This window comes from Hippocampus comes, unplaced genomic scaffold, assembly GCF_001891065.2.
Source record: "Hippocampus comes isolate QL1 unplaced genomic scaffold, H_comes_QL1_v1.1 scaffold14, whole genome shotgun sequence".
In the NCBI taxonomy this organism is placed as follows: Eukaryota; Metazoa; Chordata; class Actinopteri; order Syngnathiformes; family Syngnathidae; genus Hippocampus; species Hippocampus comes.
The window spans coordinates 818,963-841,221 of NW_017805839.1; the positions used below are offsets into that span (position 1 = coordinate 818,963).

General features: G+C 42.7%; 1 protein-coding gene and 1 long non-coding RNA gene across 4 annotated transcripts in view; one reads left to right on the forward strand and one right to left on the reverse strand.

The window, feature by feature from the left end:
- The window catches only part of LOC109526580 (TOX high mobility group box family member 2-like), a 134,737-nt gene that overhangs the window by 62,187 nt on the left and 50,291 nt on the right, over positions 1 to 22,259 (reverse strand). The window lies entirely within an intron of this gene.
- On the forward strand, positions 10,099 to 14,041 carry LOC109526606 (uncharacterized). The gene is made up of 2 exons (XR_002170376.1): positions 10,099 to 10,858; positions 13,623 to 14,041. It is a non-coding gene; the product is annotated as an uncharacterized LOC109526606 (long non-coding RNA).

Here is a 22,259-nt window from a genome sequence, read left to right on the forward strand (position 1 = left end):
GCACACACACACACACACACACACACACACACACACGCACACACACACACACACGTCGAGATCAACCTGCTGCCATCTGCTCTATGCGCACTGAACAATCCTGGCTGAATACATTATTCACTACAATATATCACATCACATTCCCTCAATGTCACAGCACCATACTGGAAAGGAGTGAGAGAGAAGGCAAGGGAGGGGAGTTGTGGGTTGGGGGTGGGAGGGTTGGTGGTGGTGGGGGGGGCACGTCGAATGCTTGAGAGCAAAGAGCAAAGCAGGTATTGTCCTTGGAGGGGTGAGAGAAAAAGGTACAACACACCAGTCGCACTGCCCCTGTCCGGTCATGTCCTATTTCCGACTTGTTTACTCCCTTCGTTGCAGGGTTAAGCGCTACAGTCCCAGTCCGCACAATACAGAGAGGACCCAACTCCTCTGGAACGTTACAGTATCCACATCATGTTTTATACTGCTATTGTTCTCTGATGTGGGTTTTTTTTTCTTCCTCTGTCTGTCTCCTGTCAAACCTTGTTCGGTCTGATTGCATTTCCAATAAATATCCATCGCAATATAAGTAACCACAGAAGGAGCAGATCAAACTGCCCTGGTGCACAGGAAAAAAACCCCAAAAACATTCTGGCATAAAAAGGCGTGCGGATCATTCGCTCTGCATGATCGAGAAAAAAAAAAAAACCAGTGAAAGATGTGAGACTGTTGTGAGAGAAAAATCAAAATACGGTTTTGCATTGTCTTGCCGTAGTTATGTCATTCAATTAAAAATGAGGACCGGCACAGCAAGCCAAGTGACTGAGTGTGTTCTTTATGAAGACAATTTGGAGCAAACTCAACCAGAATTAGGCTCCAACTTCCATCACGTATGACGACAGAAAAAAAATTACACAAGCAGTCAGCGCACCAAATGATTTCATCCAGCAGCACGGGATTAGCTCGCTGTGTGTTTCCGTGTGTCTTTTTGCCACATTTTTGGTGAAAGTGTGACGATCCCCTGGCAGTTAGAATGAAGTTAGCAGAGAAGACTTTTGTCCAGCGCTAGCAAGTGCTCGAGTGTCGTAATAGTTGGACATCATCAATCGTCGCGTGGATGACGGAGAGGAAGTGTCAGAACTGTTGAGCGATGTTTACAGCTCATTTTATGATTTGTATCTTATTTGCTTCCTGTTTTTTTTCCATTGCCCTTAGCCTGATGGGACTCTCAGTTGGTATTTGTGAACAAAGAGCTTTGATTAGAAGCTTCTCTGACAGGTGTGCGTATTGAGGCCAGCTGTCTGCTAGCAAGGAGCACCGAGTGAACATGAACACGGTTATTTCAGTTCTTCACGCTAACTGCGAGTTAGTTGGCTGCCATATGCTCATGCGTCACTTCAGGTGAAAAGGTAGACTGTTAATGTGTGTGTTACATTTTGACTTGTGTGACACTTGGACGAGACATATTCTGCATTTTTTTTCACAATTTAAAACAATTCCCAAGTGTCTAAATAGCATGTCTTTCGTCCAAATCATCCAATGATCAAATGTTGTTTCACCCTCATTGTGGCCTTTCTGAAATGAGCCAGTACGGAGGGGGGGGCCCTGTCTTATGCAAATGAGATACCACTCACCTGCCCTCCTCTTCAGTGGCACAAATATCAACAATATTGCCATGGTGCTGGCGGCAGAGAAACTTGTTGATCTTTGTGTCAGAAAAAAAAAAAAGCGACAACAAACTAGGAAGGGCAAGTGAGCACGAATAAAGACAGTAGAAAGATCACTTGGATTTTTTCATTCATGGATGTGGCACCTCACCAACTCACGCAGATTTAGTCAATTCATGAGCAGATTTGCGTATGGGGCAAATGCCAAATTGCCAAACATAAATTTCAGCCCCTCCGCCATCTGTTGTTAAGTCATGGTGTAATTATAGACCACATATTTCAGATCCAAATATTATGACAAAAAAAATGTCCGTTAAAAATGACAGTTGCATGACGTAAACAATTTCTGCTGTGTTTGTTTCCATCCTCAGTCCCTGTTCTGTATTGTTGCGATCGCATTTATTTGTGGCCCAGCATTGACACAGAACATCTGGCAAGCCCGCACTGGACTACCCGCTGACCTGCTTTGCATTCACCTGCTATTCAGCCCAACATATTCTTTCCACTTGACTCTGTCAAGCCGCTGAGTGGCAATTAACCTTGCTGCAGGAAAGTCTTGAGCACTGTTGCAAACTTTACAAAATGTCATGTCATCTAAAGCTATGAAAAAAAAAAAAAAAGGTCATATTTTTTAGTTAAGCGCCTGCAGTTGACATCTTTTACAGTTTGGACGGGTGATAACTGAACTCTAAATGAGCAACGTGCTTCCCTCGACAGATCTTCGAAAAGGAACGTGATGTGTGGAAGTCCTCTCTCTCCCTTGCGCTGATCATTTTTTCCCACCCTCCACGCCACCTCCATCCTCCACCCAGCTTTTCCCAGATGCTCCCGGCTCTTGTCTGTGTTTGGGCTGCGACTGTGCGGGGTCACCGCCTGCCTTGTTCTCACACGCGGAACACTAAGTGTGTGCGTGTGTGTACGTGTGTGCGCGCGCGTTCTTGAATGAGCATGAGGCCGCCTGCATTGTACAGTAAAGGTTTTTGTGTGTGTGTGTGTGTGTGTGTGTGTGTGCGCACGCGCACGCAGGCGTGTCAAAAACAAGCGTGGGGATTTCTCCAAATATCAGAACCTTTCCAATGTGTGTGTGTGTGTGTGTGTGTGTGCGAGCGTGTGCGTTGCAAACTCAGTGCCAGGCCTCTTTAATGAGTCTGTCAGGCGCTGTTAGCGACGGCGTGCTCCCCTGGCTCGGCGCACTCCTGCAGACACACTGTGATTAGCCGGGCCAACGGCACACCACCGGGCCAGATTAAACACTCACCATGCCGCCAGGGAGCGAACACACACACACTGACACACACACACTTAGACGCGCACACCCAGCTTCGTCACCATTGCGCCTATTAGCCTGCTCTGATACAGAAACATGCACTTGCCCTCTGGAGCCAGGTGTCTTGCTCACGAGAAGGAAAAAAGAAAGAAAGAAAAAAAAACAAAAAGGCTGAAATACGAACAAAACAGCAGCCTGCAGCGCTAGCAGAAGGTGCTAATATTTTGATAATCTGTATGCAATCTCTCCCCGCCGCTAATCTCAGAGCATCAATCTGAATTAAGGATAGCCCCTCTGACTCCACCAGCCTTCGAGGGCTTTATTAAAGCGACATGATACACTAATTAGGGGTAATTAGCCTTTAATGAGCGTCCTCGATGAATGGGCAGATATGTAGACGAGGGGCGGGCCCGAGGGCATGTGGTAATCGATTCCTCTAGGGCCCGGTGGGTTTTCCGGCTTGACCACTCAGACGTGATCTTCGAGATAAACGGAACCGACGACCAACAGAAGGACATCGTTCAGACACACGCGTTCTCCACTCAAGTGTTTTCGCACTTCTACATTGGAAAAAAAAAATGGTTTGTTGGATTTACTCCATTGTATTTTGTCAAGTGGCTGCACACACAATAGAACCATCTGGATTTAGACACATTTTTGAGTAGCTGTGTAGTCTATTTAAAAAAAAAACGTATCTGGATCAAGATGATTTGATTTCATATAACCACATAACAAAATAAAATCGAGTAGATTCAACACGCTTTCTAGTGGACAACAGCCATAAGAGTCTGAAGAAAATTTTGTCATGATTAAAATGTGGTTCCCAAATGTGATTTTCCTGTGTTTAGAGTGCTATACTTGCCTGTTGCTTCCTTATTTGTATGCACCTTTATTTTGCAACATTTTTCCTCTTGATGTTTGTATTGTTTTGTTTTATCTTTAATCCATCCATCCATTTTCCGATCCGTTTTATCCTCACAAGGGTCGCGGGGTGTGCTGGAGCCTATCCCAGCTGTCTTCGGGCAGTAGACGGGGGACACCCTGAACCGGTTGCCAGCCAATCGCAGGGAACACAGAGACAAACGACCATTCACGCTCACATTCACACCGAGGGACAATTTGGAGTGTTCAATCAGCCTGCCATGCATGTTTTTGGAATGTGGGAGGAAACCAGAGTACCCGGAGAAAACCCACGGAGGGAGAACATGCAAGCGCCACACAGGAAGGCCTGAGATGGAATCGAACCCGGTACCTCTGCACCGTGAGTTCGATGCGCTGATGGTAGCAGTGAACAGTTCAACCTGCATTATTTTGCACTTCAGTTTATTTGGAACAAAGACAAAAACTCAGGGAGTTGTCAGTTTTATGATGCAATTTTGCTCATTCATCACAAAGGAATCCTTCTAAATCAAAGTGACTTGTTCGCATTTTATTTTGAAATTAAATTCGGTATTACTTGATTGATTGTTCTGCCGTTTGTCAGAATAAATGATCGGTCCTTGTTTCAAGCGATTTGTCATTGGTTGAATTGAACTTTAGGTCTCAAAAGTAAAAGTCGTATAGGTTACTTGGTGTTGCTGAGCATTAAAGAGTTGATACTGGTATCGGTCTGAAAAAAAAAAACGGTGTCTAACATGCCAACTTGAGTACATCGGCTAGTCAACTGCTTCAACAGCAAACTCATCTGCGCATGCCTTTCTAAACGCCATTTTGTGTGCGAGCATGAGGGGAAGCGTACAATTGTCAAAAAAGTCATAATGGGCATCATTTTGAAACCGTATACACCAGGGGTGTCAAACATATGGCCCGCGGGCCTGGTCGAACTTCCTTGGGGGCCAGTTCCGGATCATTTAAAAGTGAAAAAATGCATAAAAGACACGGAATGAATATTTTTAATAAGGTGCGATTCATGGAGTATCCGCTAGGGGACACACTGTTTTGATCAGAGTCGGAGACAACATTGTTTTGATCACAGAAGAAGACAACAGCAGCGGCCTCAGTCTGTCACTGAGACAGACCCAACACAGCAGACGCTATCAAGGACATGTGAATTACTTTATTCTTTACACATTTAATAGCACTCTCCTTCGTTTCTAAATTGGGTTATTTATAGCAGAATATGGTATAATTCTAATGGTCCGGCCCACTTGAGATCTACCGCGGCCGTATGTGGCCCACTATGTGAGCGTTTCTCCAATGCTGACTATTCCAAATATGCCTCCTCATACGCAGCGTTGCTTAGTTCACAACTTTACCAACTAGAATCGTGTAACTTTTTTTTCTGATATCATGCAATCTGGCATCTCTTTCCTCTGAACTATAATCTGCTGAGCCAGAAACAATATCATTCAGGCATATTTGCAGCTGCAGCACATAACCTCCATTAAGCTTACGACGCCCATCTACGTGGTCAGTCACTGATCACTAATCTATTTTACATAATTTCTAAAATGCATTTAAAATGTGCATAGTTCACAAGAAAACGCAAACACTTGTGGAATCTACTTTCTTCCTTTCCTAACTTTGCTGTTGTAAATTGGGATTTTCTCCATTGTGAGTTTTCTTATAATCTTATAACAATCTATTAAATTATGTATAATTGTCAAATAACATTGTCTTATTGGTGAAAACATTCTTACTCCTTTCGTTTTTTTAATGTCTTTTAAAGTACTCACTTAGTCATATAATGTTAGCTTTATTCATACGTACGTACTTTCTAAGAGCTGGACAATAATCTCTGTCAGATAGGATAGAAAATGTTCAGGAAGCGCAACAGAGTGCTGAAAACACAAAATGTGACCAGAAAAATGCCAAACAATGATCCAACCTCTATATTTTACCATCGGAGCGTCAAACTGGTTCAATTTCACATGGCACGTCGCGCTTAGCATCTCGTGGCATTGTCGGGTCTCCACAAAAACAGCCATCAACTAAAATGTCAAATGTACCGACCCGTTACATGCGGTGGAGCTCAGTCAGGTTAATTATTTTGACCACCGACTAGTCAGTCACGTTCATAACACAGTTAAGAAAAAAAAAATGGAGAAAAAAAAAAGTCCCTACAGCAAAAATGTTCTTTTGTGGTCACGGCTCCTCCCCCACGCGTTCCGAGTGGCCTGATTTTGCCCCTGTCGTGTGGCACATGATGGTTTTCCTTGTCTTCACCTCATTTCCTGCCGTCATTGCCGAGGTACAGTTAAGCAGTGCAGTTACCAAAAAGGTCTAACTGACACTCTCAGATGTGGTTGCAGCTTGTCTAAACCGCGTCATAATGTTCTGTTTTTCAAGACAAAGCAAAATAACAAAAACAAAAAAAAACCCCAAAAACTTTTAGCTGCTTAACCTACAGTATGCTAATCCATATCATCATATGCTAAACCCCAAGGGATTGGCCAGCGACCAGTCTGGGTCGGCTGGAATAGGCTGCAGTTCAGCTACGATCATACTCAAGACACACACGTTTGTAAAAGGACGGATACACACGTTCTGTTCATCCCAATGTATCTCTCCTCCAACCTGAACTGCATTTCACCTCCTCCAGGAATGGATGTTACAAGGTACCTTGTGACCCGTCTTAACACAGATATTTTTTTTTTCCCTACTGCCTCAAAATGTGCACGTTTGGTTAGAGCGCAATGTTGTTTTGCCCCCGGAGGGAAACTATGAGTTGCGCTTGCAAATATCCGAGCGGGATGTACTGTACGTACTCGTATGCTTTCGAAACCCCCGTAACACAATCCAGTTAGGAGTGGGGGCATCCTAAGAAAATGTATCGTATTTTCCGCACCTAAAAGCCTTCCATTTTCTTAAAAGCTCACAGTGAGCCTTAAAATCCGATGTGTCTTGTGTATGGTCATTACGGTAATATGTCAACCCCAAAATGGCTCCTTGCTGGAGACATGCTGACAACGCAGAGTTCAAACGTTCGGTTTCGCAGTCGAACACGGAAATAGAGCAGCGGCAACAGAGTTCAACGTTAACGATTCAATGTTATAACTGGTGAACTGTGTCGCTGCTTTATTAAATACGTTTTACTGACATCTGATCGTTCTGTTGGTATTTCCTTGAGCGGAGCTCCATCTAGTGAATCCATTGTAGATTGCATCTTATAATGCGGTGCGTCCAATATATGAAAGAAATTACAAAATAGGCCATTCATTGAAGGTGCGCCTCATAATCCAGTGCACCTTTTATTGTGGAAAATACGCTAAATGAATAACTTCACCTCTAATCTACAGCTGCACTGCCGGAGCTCCATCAGAGTGACTTTGCTTGCATTTAATTTCAGATTTTTGTAGCTCTTAAACCGCCCCCGGGCTAAAAGATGCGTTTTGAATGCTTTTTCTCAAGCAGTTTCAAATACCAGCTTTACACTTATATAGTGACTAACTGAAGCAGATGTCTGCTTGTATAAAGTTGTTGTTCATGTCAATATGTCTAAAACTCTGTCGCAGTAGATGAATTTCTATGTCCTCGCAGTTCTGCACAAGATTAATGACACATCTTGCACAAGGATGTATGGAGTGACTCTTGTCATAACCATAATGTTAAGTCAGCTGCTACTTTATTTGCAAACCTTTGGATTTGAACTGGAACAACTTTTTTTGCAGCGCTATAGTAAAGCCAATCTAATATCGTGAATATTGGCCGATCCTGGAGAGGAGAGACGGTGCATCTCTTGAAACTGTGCATCAATACATCACTTGCAGCCAATCGGAGCATTTGCCGAGCAAAATCCTCCAAGGCGAGCTCCTTTCGGTCAACAGATGTGACCTCACCACGATCTCCTATGGAAGCATTTATCAAATAGATGCTTGATAGTTAATAGAATTACAAGTGTTCACATGTCTGAAATATGGGTCCTTCATATATGGTCTCACTGGAGGGCAAACGGCGAATTGGGCTTTTGTAGTCTTAACCGGCCAAAATTCATTCCAGATGTTCAGAAGTGGATAAAATTCTTCCCCCAAAAGACAAATATACGTTGAGATTTGAAACGATAAACAATGACATGCCACAAGCCTGCTTGAAGTTCGGCGTCATCTTTTTGCAACAGCTTGCCGCCAGTGTGACACAGAGAGTGCCTTTTTTTTTTTTTTTTGGTCCGCCGCTCCTTGCTTATGTTACCGTGGAGCGCTAATGTACATAGATCGATAACAGACTTTCCATTTCAACACATCCAGCTGATGTTTGGATACCGAGTTAGAATTGATCCTGTCCTTGGCGACACAAAATGTGTGTGTGGGGTTTTTTTGTGGGGTGTTTTTGGATGATGTAAAAAAAAAAAAAAAAAAGTATTTTAGCAACACGGCTAAAATTCATTTGTAAGATAAGATAAGAAAACCTTTATTTGTGTCACAATGGAGAAATCCCCAATTTACAGCAGAAAAATTATGAAAGGGAGAAAGTAGAAGAGACAAAGTATACAGATAAATATAAATGTAAAATATAAATATAAGCATATTAAAAATGGGTCAGTGGGGGTGAGTACACGTTTTCAGGACCGTCATTTCAATAGCCTTGTAGCCTGTCACTGCCATCTCTATGTTACATGTGGTAAAGCTGATAAAAGGTGGCGGAGGCGGTGGCAAATGCTGCCGATGCACGTGTGAAAAAAAACATCTGTTAAAACAGATCAACTTTTTCAAGTGCTTTCAGCAGCGTTTCCTTTCCAAGTTAAAATGTCATCCGAGCACAGATAACACAGAAACAACAAAACACGCTTTTAATCGATGAGTTATCAAACATCGGCAGTTTGCCCGCCAAAGGCGGGAGGATGACGCAAAAAAAACAAACCGAAAGACAGCAATTGTACCAATCTGTACTTTTAACAAGGTCAGTGTTGCACAGAGTCCCGATTGACGATGAAAACGCAGAGGACAGGAACTGATGGTTCTCACTCAAACAATCCAGTGTACTGTCAGAACAGAATGCAAGCAATGGGACTTTGTGTGTTTGTGCATGCGTGTAGGCGGAATCCTTTCTCCGAGCTCAGCGTAAAGTATGAAAGTAGGCAGAGCGGCATGTCAGTCGACCCGAGTCAATTCATTCTATTTTTCATCTGTAAAGTGCTGTTTTAGCAGAGATGTTTGATAGCAAATAATGACGCATCGCAAAAACATAAGTCACCGCTACTTCCTGTCTCCTCATTAGTCTCGTACTGAATATTTGCGGCCTACGTCTATCGGCGTATGATGGCGTCAGTTCAGTTCCGTTTATTTATTTGTCAGACGCCACGCGTGGAAAGACGAAACTCCAGGGTACAGATTCTCTAAACAGACGACAGCTTGAGAGCTCATTTCGAGTTGCGGTCCCGAGGGCATAAAGCGCATTACCGATGACAATTTTCACACCGCATCATGTAGAAATATCAGATATCCAACTAAAATCGATACCCACGTTTTATTACGTGGCACGGAAAAAAATATATATGGCGGCCCAGTGGTCCAGTTTAGCGCTTCGACCTCCCAGTGCAGGGTTCGATTCCAGCTCCGGCCTTCCTGTGTGGGGTTTGCATGTCCTCCCCGTGCCTGCGTGGGTTTTCTCCGATCTCTCTCGTTCTCACGACCTGCCATATTTTATCTATTATGTCTCATAATATTACATATTTCCACCCATATTTCTGACTTCATTCTTCTAGTGTGATTATTATCCTTGATATTGATGAGAATAGAACGTATTCACACTTTGCTAAAAAGTAAAAAATCTCTCCACAGTAATTATAAATATACAACTTAATTTTTTTCACTCCAAGGGTCTCCGTCTGTTTTGTGAAAGTTACAACAAATCGACAATGAGGCCGCACCGGTTAATGAGTTCGATGACTAACTTTTGGGTCCGTGCATAACATCGTGTCTTGAAATCACATTGTCCGAAGTACCAACACACAACATGGAAATCAACTGACTCAGTAAAGCTCTCGCAGTCACTTTAAATGCACGTTGATACAGTTGGGAAGTTACCTAACGCCCACATGACCCGGATAGACTCTTTCATAATGGTGTCGGTTGCATAAAATACAACTGGCATCATTTATGGCATTCAGAAATCAGAGCCATTATTATTATGTTATGTATTCTTCTATTACGCAAGGGATTTGTCTTTTTGCAAAGCGCTCAGCCCAAACAATACAGACGGTAGTACTCAAAACCTTGATAAAAAAACCTTGTGTGGTAACCAAAAAAAAAAAAATCATTTTGGTTCGATGAAGCAAACAATCAACTTGTCAATAAAAGAGAGAAGCACGAAGCTCATTACTTTCTCTTGCGGCCATGAGAAAATGCATATTTCTCCGTAGCAGTGTCTGGAGGGTGATGACAAAAAGTAAATAATTGAATAAAGGAAAGCCTCAGTTGCGCATCTCCTTAACTCATTTTTCATGTAATTAAATCAGCGGAATGTTATAAAAACATGTAAACTCTGTTCGCGACTCTGGGCCATTTGCATTTTTAATCAAACCAGATTAATTCTAATAGGCGAGCTGGGCTAAAGCGATGACAGAGCAGGCCTATTGTGCGTCTGTCACACTCATTTAATTCTGTCATTATGTCCCATATCCTATTATGATAATTGGCTTTTTATTCTCAATCAACAACCAGCACGGGCTATTCAATTGTAATCTCTGACTGCTGCACTCTTCACCCTGAAACATGCACGAAGTTTACCGTCTTTAAAACCAAGGAGCAGAGAACGTGGAGGAGTAGTTCATCCAACGTGCAAGCAAACCAGACAAGAGCCGGTTAAAAGAAAAAAAAAAAAAAAATCAGATAATGGACTGGAGCCTCCAAAGTGCCCAAAAACAATACAAGGATACATTATCATATCAAAGTCATCATTTGTAATCGCATTGGATTGCTTTTTGCTTCCTTATTTTCACTCTGGCAGCAAGCAGTCAAATGCAGAGTGCAACTGCCATTCAACCCAGGAAAGAGAAGAGGAATGTCAAGTAAGTGTTGACTTTTTGTTGACTTTAGTTTGCTACACTGTTAATAAGAGGTTGGAGTTGTTATTGTCGTTTTAACTTGAAATGGTTTGGCAGCTTCTTTTTCGCTTACATTTTGCCGCCGACTGAAGTTGGAAAGTATTTACTTGCTGTCAAGACATTTTTGAATGCATCGCGATTTGCATTTTATTTTGTATGCGGGATATGCTCATCGGTAATAACGTGAGGCGCACCTGCACAATCGAAACGGATCCAACGCAAGAACTACAACATAATACTAGTAAGTGCCTTTGGTGTCCTCATCATGAAAATGGAGCAATCTATCCTTTTTTTTTTTTGTCAGCAACACTTAATGGACACTTGCTCGCGTTTGAATTTGAACATTTGGCTACATCGTGAAATGTGTTAATGTCAGCCCTCACTCCATTAGAAACGAGAGCAACCATCGTGAAATGCGGTCATCCAATAGCTCAGACTGTACTGTAAACAAAGTCAGGAAAGTGGTGGTTGGGGGGCGGGGGGCAGAGTGGAGGGGGATTCTGGTGTTGTTTCAATCGAGGCCACGCGAATGCTGTTGACGGAGTAGGGGACATTAACGCGCGAGCTTTCTTACAAACTTCTCTTGTGACAAATGCATCTCAGCCTTAATGCGACTTTTAGCCGGAACGAGCGCGAAGTGCAGCTCGCAATGTGCGCGGATTGAGTCTGACGAGTGCAGCTAGAAATATACTAATTTTCTCACTGTGGCCACCACTTTGCCTAAATCCACGTGCATTAGTGTCCTTATGAGGAGACACTTTTACGAGAAGAGGTTTTTAGAGCGATTATGCGCTCCCAAAGGACAGATGCTAAAAAGCAAAGTAGGTAAGGCCTCTCCAAACAGTTCAATGATGAGTGTTCTGCTTTATCAAACAGAGAAAACCAAGTTCTTTACACGCATTTACTATTTCACATCCCTCACGCAATATCGCTTTTTACGGTGGAAAACAAAGACGGTCATTGAACAGTAAGCCCAAGGTAAAGGTATGCTGCACATTTTACATACCGTATTTTCCGGACTATAAGTCGCAGTTTTTTTCATAGTTTGGCCGGGGTGCGACTTATACTCTGGAGCGACTTATGTGTGAAATTATTAACACATGATTATGTCATTTCACATGTTATTTTCACATTAAACCACAAGAGGGTACTCTCAGCCTGTGTTGATAAATCGACAATGAGTCTGACGTAAGCGACGTAAAAGAGGAAGCAGCGCATCATCTACCTCCCGAGTTGGGGGAGTTGTTTAAAAGCGACACCGAGGATGAAGATTTCATTGGATTTAGTGATTTGGAGTGAAACTGATAGTTTGGTAAACTTGTGAGCATGTTATTTATGCTAGAGTTATCTGAATAACTCTTAATATGTTCCGTCGTTACTGACATTAGCAGGCATGTCAGTCATGTAACGTTAGTATACCGTGCACTTATTCAGCCTGTTCTCTATTTTATTTTTATTTTATAAAACATGCATGTTTTTGGTGTTGGATTTTATCAAATAAATTTCCCCCAAAAATGCGACTTATACTCCAGTGCGACTCATATATGTTTTTTCCTTGCATGCATTTTTTGGCTGGTGCGACGTATAATCCGAAAAATACGGTATATCCTGCAGAAGGCACAATACTCTTTCCGACATGTATTTTCTATTTAATACAGAGCAGTATTTAATGTACCTGTAATAAATTCACATTCATCCATCCATTTTCTAATCCGCTTATCCTCACAAGGGTCACGGGTGTGCTGGAGCCGATCCCAGCCGTCTTCAGGCAGTACGCGGGGGACAACCTAAACTGGTTGCCAGCCAATAGCAGGGCACACAAACGAACAACCATCTGCGCTCATACTCACACCTCGGGACAATTTCGAGTGCTCCATTAACCTGTCATGCATGTTTTTTGGAATGTGGGAGGAAACCGGGGTACCCGGAGGAAACGCACGTCGGCATGGGGAGAACATGCAAAGTTCACACAGGAAGGCCGGAGCTGTAATCAAACCGGCTACCTCTGCACTGTGCGCCCGGCGTGCTTACCCCTAAATTAAGGTATAATAATTATATCTAGAACAGTGGTTCTTAACCTGGGTTTGATCGAACCCTTGGGGTTCGGTGAGTCGGTCTCAGGGGTTCGACGGAGCTTCTGCCATGGAGTTTACGACACAGCCGACTCAACATGCCAATTAGTTATGACACGCCCACTTGGCCATCACTGGCTACAGATGATCACATGACATTGCTTGATCAATCAGTGCTGTGGGAAATTTAGTTCGCTCAGTAGTCACCGTATGACTGTCGCGATAGTACGTCACGTGATTAAAAAAAAAATGTTTTGACACATGTTAACTATGTCAAGCAAAAGGAGAAAGTGGTCAGACGAATATGTACAAGGTGGATTCACAAGCATCACGGAACGTGATGAGACTCAGCGTCCTATCTGCATGATTTGTCCTGCCAAGTTGAGCAACTCTCGTCTCACGCCGGCAAAACTGAGGGAACACTTCTTGAAAGTGAATGGAGATTGGGAATACAAGAAAATCATTTATTTGCTTTTTTCAGCTTTTATGTCTTGAATTTAAAAAAAAAAAAAAATCAAATTTTTATTTTTCACTAATGAAGGGTTCGGTGGATGTACTGAACTGGTTGGGTTTGGTACTTTTAATAAGGTCAAGAACCCCTGACCTAGAATATGTCAGTTTTGGTAACAATTTCTTTCACACTTTGTCCTCTTCAGGGTTGCAGGTAAACTGCAGCCGATATCCCAGATGACTTTGGGCGAGAGGCGGGGTCCAAGCCAGACTTGTCGCCACGCAAACGTGGGAGAGAGATTTGAACCCGCGACCTCCCAACTCTCGCGAGGAAGACGTTTTTACCACGACCGCAATGTGCTGCCCACCACACAACCGTAATCAGAGGAAGGAATGCAAACGGATGTTTTTTTTTTTCTGTAATCACTATTCCAGTTGTAACGTTTCATAATAAATCCTGAATAATTTGTGATGTCAGTGCAATTAAAAACGTTGCCATTGGAAGATCATTTTTAATTTCAAACGGATGACGCCACGCCAGGGTATGTTCGAATTTTCCAGGTGCACCACTATTTGCTTACCACGATTCATTTCCAATAAAACACCACTGACTGTACACAATTTACATATGACTCACTATTATTTCCATCAAGAGGACTTAATAATTTCCTTCTTGAGTACACATGGTGGTGTTACTATGGGCACTGAGGCCTGTTCCTTTGTGGCTGGAGACAACAGCTGTCTTTACCTTTGGCAGGCAAACAGGCTCATTAAGGGCAGCCATGTTTGTTTTTTGTGCCCGATACCTAGCCCTAAGCAAACACTGCCATATCTCTACTGTGCAGCCCTCGCAGTCTCAACATTTCCTTCCCTATTGTGTTGCTGGCATGCTGATCCCGCCATACATTTTGTCCCCCCCAGCCCCGTGGGCTGTGGCCGAGCTGCAAATGGCTCTGAAAGAATGCAGACTTAATTGAGAAATTTTAGTTGAGGTTGCAGCTGACGCAATGCTCAAATGTTGTTAAAGATGCGATGAATTGTTACATGCATAATGTATACCATTACGGCGCCCGATATTACATCTTGCCGCGCACGACACCAAAGGCCTCTTTTGTTTGTCGCGTGGCAGATGTGATAAAGGCGTCATTATTTGGTGCACTCACAGTGAAAATGTGCGCTGAAAGGTTCCATTCAAATATTCTCTCACCACTGTCTCGAGCTTGAGTGACAAGGTGGGTTGAAATGAGAACGTTTTGACAAAAAAAAAAAAAAAAAAAAAAAATCCATTTTAGGAGCAAAATGGCAGCGGCTGTGATTCTATTACTGTAAATGGCAAACATTGGGAACACTTAAACCCAAAAGGCATTCACATTCGTTCATATATGGAGGGGGGGGGGTAACTTTTTGGCTTTTCAATAATACGCATATAGCAGTACTTGGGGATTTTCATCTTACAAATTCCAAGAGAAGTCTTGCAAAATGTACTCACTTATTTGATTTCATCTCCTTTCACCATTTGTCATGGCCAGAGTCACAATGCATTGTGAAATGAGTTCTTAATGTGGAGTAATGAGACTGTCATGGCAAGGCAGTCTCTGCTTGTTTGAGTTTGACTCATGTTGGAGATTCAATTAAATCAGCTGAAGTCAAGCTGGCCCGGGGCCAGATCGGTAATGGGTGACCTCATTCAAACAATGCTCTGACATATTGAAACAATAAGAGGAAGGGCCTTGAGCCAGTCGCAAAAGCAAACTGCACTCAGAAGCGATAAGGTAGAAAAATTACAGTGAAGTCACTAAAGTGTTTGAAAGATTCATACCGTCATTTGTCTTCGGGCAGATTTTTGTTTTATACTTTTGGTGCTTGTAAATCACTTTACTGTTTGTGTTTGTGTGTGTGTGTGTGTGTGTGTGTGTGTGTGTGTGTGTGTGTGATCATGTCATTAACAGAAATCTAAAGGAGGACACGGATCTAAGATAGATGAGTCATCAATATTTTCACAACAGCGGAATCTGAAAAATCCAAATCACTTTATGGAAGATTGACTGCACACAGGGAGGCCGGAGCTGGAATTGGACCTGGTACCTCTGCACCGTGAGGTCGACGCGCTAACCGCTGGCCCACCGGGCCGCCCTCTTTCGAAATAAGCGTTGTAAAAAGTCTACTCAGAACCTCAAAATGTCCACTTCATACAAACGTGCACAATGACCTTTGACTCATTCACTTTAAAATAACAAATTTTAAAAATGCGCGACCTTAACACCGCCAAATAAAACTCAAACACAAGCACAGCTGGTGCATCTCCTCTGTTCGAGGTTTACTCGTCTGTTTACAAGTCGAAGGCGATTTATTTGGATGTTGAAATGTCTGGACTCTAAATCAAGACACAAACACTCCGAAGGCTATGTAAACAGCCTTCCCAGTTCCAGGCTCCAACCACGCTTACCGAGCACTAACTCTGATGCCAAGGCCAAAAGCCTTTGGAAAGGATCCCCCATTGTCACACAATTTGTAAGAGAGGCAACGCCTCCATTTCCTCTTAACCCAAATCCAGTGTCACTACGCAGGCAGCGATGAGGCGTTTGATGGCGCATTTATCACCCGCCGTGCGTAAAGTTACAGTCGGGAGATGTGCGGGCATCCTCTTGAGTGCTTTGCGCAGTAAACAGAAACGCGTTGAAAACATCAATATGGAACACCTTGCTCGACTCACTCTGGTTTCCCCGTCCACCGGGGCCAAATCAGTTACAGTAAACAGATAAAAGAGTGCACGCGTTCACAGTAAGTGCATCTCATTAAGCTGCGTTCCCTCCGGCCCTAATTCCATTAGAAATTAAAAACTAGAGACAATTAGTGGTAGATTGGTCTCAGCTCAGTACACGACAGAGTGCTTCTCAAGGCTGCGAAATGACTTAATTACAGGCTCATCTGGAAAGTGTGCCATGGAAGAGCACGCGGTGACTATACGAAGAAATTGAGCAAACTAAACATGGGTCGGAGGTGAAAAAATATCTGTGTGAAATGCTATGCTCCCTTGTTCCACAAACGGTTGTTCTGGTCAAACCCTGTCACACCACCGTCACACTACAACACTACTATCATACAAAAATAAACCCTACAGCACTGGTGTCAAACTAGAGGCCCGGGGGCCAGATCCGGCCCGCCCCATCATTTCATGTGGCCCGCAAAAGCAAATCATGTGTGTCAACTTCCATGATCCTCGCTAAAATCTGTACAGAAATGTCAAATTGTCATTCATTCATTCATTTTCTGATCCGCTTATTCTCACAAGGGTCGCGGGGGGTGCTGGAGCCTATTGCAGCTGTCTTTGGGCAGTAGGCAGGGGACACCCTGAACCGGTTGCTAGCCAATCGCAGGGCATGAGATGAACAACCATCCGCGCTCAATATGTACATGGTGATTCGCCCAGCCCTATTAAACACATTACAGTCAAACCTCGGTTTTCGAACGTCTCTGTTCTCGACCAAATCGGTTTTCGACCCAAAATTTCCATTTTTTTTATGCCTCGGATTACGACGGAAAATCGGTTCTCGACCAAACTGAGCGCACTTGAATGCGCCACTTGACTCCTCTCGCCTTCCGTAGGGTTCCGTTGTGAGCAGACGTGTTCAATGAGATTTTTTTTTTAAAAAGAGCGTGGTTTCGGTTTTAGAACAGCCTTCTGGAACGGATTATGGTCAAAAACCAAAGTATGACTATGTTTAAACGCTTTTTATCCATCCACCCATACATCTATCCATCCATCCAAAACTGTTTATTTGATCTTAAAATTAACTTCTTGATTTGACTCTTATTTAACCTGAAATATATTTTGCAATAAAATGACCCGGATTCAGCCTTGATCCACCGGATCGTTATTTTTAAGAGTAAAAAAGAATAATGATAAATTATTCAATATAGATGGATATCAACTCAGATGAAATAGTCTCTCGTGTTCCACTTTTCAACCATATTGTCCAGCCCTACTTTCATGAATACCAAGCACATTTTTTTATTAGGGGGGGCGGGGGGGTATTTGAACCAATTCTGGTTGATGTAACGACTACCTGGTTTGCCCTTCAAGACAGAGAGGCACTGAGAGCGATTTCATTGTTCCATGTTGCTGCTGTCATGTGACACCGTGTCCTATTATATTGTGATGTTGTCATAGTAGGAGAGGAAATGAAATGCCTTGAAGCTATATGCTCCCTGTGTGCGCACGCATGTGCGTGCGCACGTCTGCGTGTGTGCATGTAGGGTCCAGTTGGGTTCCAAATTTACCACTCTAATTGGGCAACATGGGATTATTGTTTTTCTTTTAGCTTCCTCATGCAGCCATCGCACCTCATGCACCGGTCCAAAAAGAGGTGCGGATCTAAACGGAGGCTTTCATCGGAAAAAAACAAAAATGTTCCAAAACAATATTCCCTAGGACATTACAGTTATGTACGAACTTCCATGAAAATATGTTTTCATGTCATTTAAAGCAATATACAGGTGCTTATTTCGTAAAATATACATTTATGCATACACCAAACGTGAACCAATCAAATGAGGAGAATCGACAATGCAGGTAAAAAAAACAGGAAAATGCGGAACCAACCAAAAGCGCCTCGCAAAGGGCAAGGAACGAGAAAACGTCAATACTGGAGACACGCTGAAACAGGATAATGACAATAATATGCAAATATCCTCAGCGCTTCCATACGTAAGCCGGTTTCCTATATGACAGCGTAATAATGTCCTACCCCCTCTGCTCTGTGTTTGACAGAATAATAATTTACGAGATCTCATCTAGTGGCTGTAGAGGAATCGAGGAGGTTAATAAAGTTTAGTGCTGTGCAGTATTAACAGTGAGTGGATGCGATAAGAATGTCATGAATAAAAGCTGGTAAAAGTGTAACATAGTTAGCTCGGTTGACCCAGAAGCCATCAAATATTATGCACACAAGATGATGCAGTTTTCCCTGATCGCCGCCCCACTTTCAAACGTAGCCTATGATTTGTTTTGTCTAATGGGCTTATGTGATCATTTCTGGAACATTTTGATTTTTCAATCTAATTTTTTTGATGACACGATATTCAATGCTTTCACATCTATGAAATCTATGTCTTTTGACAAATAACAAAACAACACCTGCAAGTGAAATCAAATGAACCAGAGGATGGAGTTAAAATAATGGTATGATATTTTACAATTGATCAGTTATCAATAATACAGACGATAAATTCATATTAGAAAATATAAAGTTCTTTGCAAGGAACAACACAAAGTTAAACAGTCATACAAGGAACAAAGATCAATAATTGTGTTAGCGTAATCTTCGCGCCTCACGCAGGCCTGCCGCACGCCAGGCGATGAGGAACGCCGCGGCAACTCCAACGTGCAGCATTTGTGCGCTGAATATGACAGCGATTCAAAACAGGAGTTCCGCGAAACCCAATGATTTTTAAAATCAATTCATTGATTGATTAATAGATTTTTTTTCTGACTTTTAATCTCGGAAATTCAGTCAAAGTGTCATTCGTAATGGACACCCTGATTCCTTTATTACTTGGAGGGGGGGGGGCGCTATGATCAATCAGACGGTTACATTTCAAAAGGTATATAATGTGTGTGTGTGTGTGTGTGTGTGTGTGTGTGTGTGTGTGTGTGTGTGTGTGTGTGTGTGTGTGTGTGTGTGTGTGTTTGGGGGATTTGGCTCAAATGATGGACAGCGTTTAGGGCTCAAAACAAAAATCAGCATGCTGAGCTCAGGTCTACATAAAGTCCAAAGCTAAAGCCACTATTTAGGTCATAATAAACGCGGGGCACTTGCCAGCGGGGTTGAAATCATTCATCTAACAAGTTCCACGCACCACAACGGCCACCAATGTTGATTTCCCCCGACAGAATTGTGATCAAGGAAACATCGCAGAGTATACCGGGCAGGATACAGACGCTTTATGAGTAGCTACCTGGATTATCTTTGTTTAAGTACATGCACGTGCTTTGTTGACAGGAAGCCGGCTCACCAGGAAGCGTGAGGACCGTGCGCGAGTGACAAAACGAGTGAGGGGAAAGAAGAAGGGCGGTGCGGGGGGGAAAAAGGCGGAGAGAAGGGGGGGGATTAGGGTGGAGTGCACTTTTTCAGCAGGCCAGGCAAATGACATGATCTCTAATTACCCACAAAAGCAGTGTGTAACCCGAACCACAGATTAGGCGGTATTATCAGGCTTAATAAAACATGACCATCTCTCAATTTCACTTGCTTTTCGCTGCTGGGACATAAACATTTGTTGCTGCTTGTGACACTGGCGGTGCCTTTGCACAGACTTATGTGGCCTGTTTTTTTCTTCTGTTGCTCTGCTGAAATAACAAAAGGCGCTGGTATTCTTTGAATGAAAACACTAAACTCAAGTGTGTTCCTTGGCTTAACTTGACCAAAAAAAAAAAAAAAAAAAACAGTTCCCGAAAAACAAAATTCCCCGAAACGTTCTTGTATTTTCTTATGCAGGAAAGAGATCCAGGGCAAACATTGTAAAAGTGCTGCGGCAGAGATACAAAATCAAAAACAAATCTGAACAGTCTTCAACTCAGTGGTATGCACTTGTGTGTCATTTGACAAGAATGATGTTGCAGCTCTTAAAGTTTGGAGCACACCAATGATCCATCTGATTTGTTTTCCTGATCAAGTGACACCACTTGTTGCTAGGTAAATTTCATGGGGCACAATTATATGGTTTGTCACTTACTTTCAGCGCTTTACACTGTTCACCTACTGATGACGCAGCATCAGGAGCAACTGAGAGTTCAGTATCTTGCTCAAGGACACTTTGACGTGGTCGCAATGGCCGAGGATCAAGCCACCAACTTCCGGGTTGGGGAAACGACCACTCGACCACTGAGCAATGCCGCCCCATATGAGCTCCTGAGCAAATTGAACATATCTGTCATAGACAAAGGACAGGGAGTCCAAAAACACTACATGGTTTATGATTAGGCAGCTAAAGCGACAATTTTCACGACAACATCTGAAAGAAAAAGACCAGTGACTATTTATGACTCTGTATCTTATTGACATTAGCATTAGCATTAGTGCAGCTCTGGAAAGCTGCTTCATTTTACGAGCAGCGCTCAAACAGAGTCACTTTTATTCTCGATTACATTGACAATACGCTGCATTGAGTCCGTTGTGGTGTGAGATACACAAAAAACAGAAGCAGACACGCATGGGGAAATACATACACAGGCATGATAAACCCATAAACAGATGTACGCTTTCTTGGGTCTCACGGGTTGTGCAGTAAGTGCTGCTTTGGGCTGTTTTTTTTTTTTTTTTTTTACTGTCGACTGTGTTATTAACAAAACTATAAAAAGATCAGCTCAAGTTACCCTTTCCTGTCTGTTAACAACCCTCGCAATGGGATGCGGGGCTGTTCAGGCTTGAGAAGACCTAAAACAGTCCCTGAAAGCATGACTACATTAACCTTATGTCATTATTTCCAGAATGCTGTTTGTCTTTTCTTTGCAAGGTCATCACTTATCTCATCTGCATTGCATGCGGCCCCATGTGAACGTGTCGAGTTTGACAACACCGAAAAAGGGCCTTTTTTTTTCCTTTTTTTCCTCCGTACTTTTCCGTGATATTCTCTGACCTCTGTACTTCCTTTTGAACAACCCCAGTCTCTCCCCATAATTGTGCTTAAGCCAACTCCCATGCTTTAAACCCAATATAATAACAGTGCAAAGAGGTGACGCCACGGTATTACAACTTCCATCTAGCAGACTTTCTCAAACACTTCTCCGCCGGCCCTTGTAAACAATCATGGAGCTCATCATTATCTCTCCAAAAGGAGCCACAGTTGGATTCCCCCGAGTTGTTCTGTGGGCTCCCGCAGCCTCTGCTACAATTTCAGTCTTGCCCGGCAATTATATCAGCCTAGCTAAATATGTCAGACATGATAAAGAAGTATTCTTGACAGATCACATGGTTCTTCACCACCCGCTCAGCAGTGAAAGTATTTCACTGTAGCTCAACCAAAGGAGCATCGATTCAACTTCCGTGTGTGTGTGCGTGCGTGTGCGCTATCCCTTCAACCTGTCGTGCAAACACTGGGGCCGATTATATTTGCAAGGGATATTCCATTAAAACAAGAGAGTAAAAGAGCCTTACAACCTTGGCAAGGAGCTTATAGCAGGACCCGCTGTGTTTGCACAGGACATACCTCAGGAAGCTGAGACAACCGGGAATGTTTGTCCAGATCCCTGCCTCTTCCATTCATACATATATGCATACATTCCCAACATATGAAGTACATTTAGGACATGTGCGCAATATAAAAACTAATGTCGGCCTTCATACTGAAGGTTGTTCTCATCCAAGGTAACAATTCGGGTATGCATATGCGACAGTATTATGACTATAAGCAATACAAGGTTTAACCAGGTATTTTAATAATTAAAATCCAGTAATCCCTCGTTTATCGCGGCGGTTACGTTACAAAAAGAAGCTGTGATAAGTGAAATCAGTGTCGTCATCTTTATTTTTTTACAATTCTTATGTATACAATACTGTATTGCGTGAAACCAAGGATGAAACATTTTTTTCAAGCATAAGCATTGAAAAGAAAAAAAAAAAGTATGAACATTTTCTTCCAAACAGCTCACACTTTTTAGAAATACTGTACAGAACATTTCGTCCACATTGTGAGTTTTGTCATGGAGAAAATTCGGCAAGCTGTAAAGTGACGAGGCGCGGAGACTGTTGACATGAGTCGACAGTCCCTAAGCAGAACACAATGCACTGTAAAAACCAAAATATATATATATATATATATATATATATATATATATATATATA